The following is a 2,635-nucleotide window of genomic DNA, read 5'->3' as shown; positions in this document are numbered from 1 at the left end:
TTGTTTGGCATCCGAAAGACCAGGACAACGCCACTGCACACCCAGTCTGATGGGATGGTAGAAAAGTACAACTGGACACTGGGACAGGAATTGGCAAAGTTTTGTAATAGTTGCCAAGATGACTGGGATGTCTTACTCCCTCCACTGTTGATGGCCTATAGGACAGCAGAGCATGAAACCACTGGATACACTCCAGCAAAGTTGATGTTTGGTCGGGAACTTCGGTTGCCAGTGGATCTGTTAACAGGACGCACACCTTATGAAGAGTTGCCTGAAAATGTGTCAGGGTTTGTGAAAGTGTTATCGGAATGGATGGATGATATTCACCATCAAGTGCGTTTAAACTTGAAAACGTCTCGTGATTCGATGAAGTTATTATAATTACTTATGATAAGAGATCTACTGAAATCAGCTTTGTACCAGGTTTGTGGTTGTATAGTCTCAGGAAGATCAAAGGGAAGTCTCCTAAGTTGTCTTCTCCATGGGAAGGCCCATATGACATAGTGGATTGTCTCTCAGACGTGACTTTCCAAATAAAATATGGTCGGCTAGATAAGCCAAAGGTGGTGCATGCCAACAGGCTTTGGAGTTATCACAGTCCAGGACATTTCAGTTGGGATGAAGTGAACAATGGAACAAATGACGCTGCTGAAGACGTGTCACCTGAAGAAGCCACTGTCAAAGAAGAAACTCTACTCAGTTTTGAGAAGGGAAACAGTGAAGCCCTTGATGAAGTTACTACCACTGATGTGACTGTTACCGATGATAGGACATTTCCTGATGAAGCAGATGAACCCCATATGAAGCAGAAGCCAACAAGATGAAGACCAGTGCTGAAGAAGATATGTCCCATATAATTAAGAGACTTTGTTGAATTTTAATTTTGTGTTTGTAAATTCTGTACATTCAATTAAGTTATTGTTAATTGTTTATTGGTTTAGTGTAAGTGGCTATTGTTCGGGACGAACAATACTAAAGAAGGAGCAGTATTATGACAGCGGGGGTCACGTGATGCTAGTAACACGTCACATTCTCGAAGGTTCGTGAATACTCTGGTGTTTACTAGATTTCGGTGTTCTTGTACATATAAGACCGGTAAGAAGTGACGGCAACAATGTAATTGAACTGCAGACAGAGAGAGACTGACAATTGAGTCGATCACGTGAGTCGTTCGTGGTGAATTATAGCCTTCGTTTAAGCTATAGCGTGACCGTGGAAATTAAGTGAATTTCAATGTTGTATTCAGAAAAAATAAACCAGTTTTATTTAAGAAAGGACTTGTATCGCTAAAGTTTCTTCGGGAAGTTAACTAACGACCAGAGACGTAACAATACAGTATAAAACGTCAGAGAGAACTATTGGCAATTTGGGAAAGAGAGGATGTGACAGGTGGACATGGAATTTAGCTCTCGTAATTGTACTTTAATTTATATAAAGAAATATACATTGCCTGACTACTTTATAATGTCGTAATAAAAGACTGGTCCATATCGTTTCATAGACCTCACAGGATACAGAAGGTTTCTTGTTTGATTATGCTTCATTCGTCCATGAGTATGGTCTACATTTATGTCATAGATCATTAGATGCCAACAAAGAACTATATTCATGTTACTGCTTGTTGCACTTGTAATAAAAAGGCCAAATATCCCAAAATTTTATCTTGTTTACCTTATCCAATTTTACATGACATCTTTACAGAGTATGCCCTTTTAAATGATTTGGCTCTTTTCTTTATATCACAGCTTTATATGGCTGGCCCCTTTATTCTAACTTGGCTGTTTTTGGTCAGATGTAATTACCTTTTGTTTCCAGCCACACAAAACTTTATTTTAATGAAAATAATTATTATAAGTACATATTTAAGTATAACGCTTTGGACTTTTTTTTTTCTATTATCGTAGCCACATGTGTTATATCAAATCTACATTATTAGTTGACCCTACAAAATGAATACTTAATCTTTGTCCATCAAACCACCCTTTGATTTTAAATTTTATACTCTCGAACGTTAAGGTCATGACCTAATACTAGGCTGTGGGATTCATTTACTATTAAAAAGTATAATATATATATATTTTCAATTATATACATACTACAGATATAAAACTGGTTGCATTCTTCAATTCAAGTCACTATTTACCCGAGTAGTTTTATTTTGTGACAATCTGTCTTGCCCCCAGTGGCACAGCGGTATGTCTTCGGACTTGCAACACTAGAATCCGGGTTTCGATACCCGTGATGGGCAGAGCACAGATAGCCCATTGGGTAGCTTTGTGCTTAATTATAAACAAACAAACAACCTATCTTTGTTTAAATTATGTTTTTCTTCCACAAGTATACCACTTGTTGACAGTTCATTTCTCTTAATCTTAAATAGATATAAAAATGCTGCTTTTAATGTGGTGTAAGAGTGTCTAGATATGTTCAGAAACAAGAATAGTGGCATTCCGGCATTAGGAAGATCTGTGTCAACACATCCGATTTCTTTAAAAGTCTGTCCCTGTGTATATGGTAACAGATGTATTACTCCAGCCTTTCTTCCAATAACCTGACTGGACTCACTACCGTGCCTTTAGACATCTTGTACATGGAAACTTATTAAAGTTTGTTGTCCATTTATGAGTCCTATTAA

This window comes from Limulus polyphemus, unplaced genomic scaffold, assembly GCF_000517525.1.
Source record: "Limulus polyphemus unplaced genomic scaffold, Limulus_polyphemus-2.1.2 Scaffold3311, whole genome shotgun sequence".
In the NCBI taxonomy this organism is placed as follows: domain Eukaryota; kingdom Metazoa; phylum Arthropoda; class Merostomata; order Xiphosura; family Limulidae; genus Limulus; species Limulus polyphemus.
The sequence above is the reverse complement of the archived record's forward strand: the minus strand, read 5'-3'. Positions refer to the sequence as shown.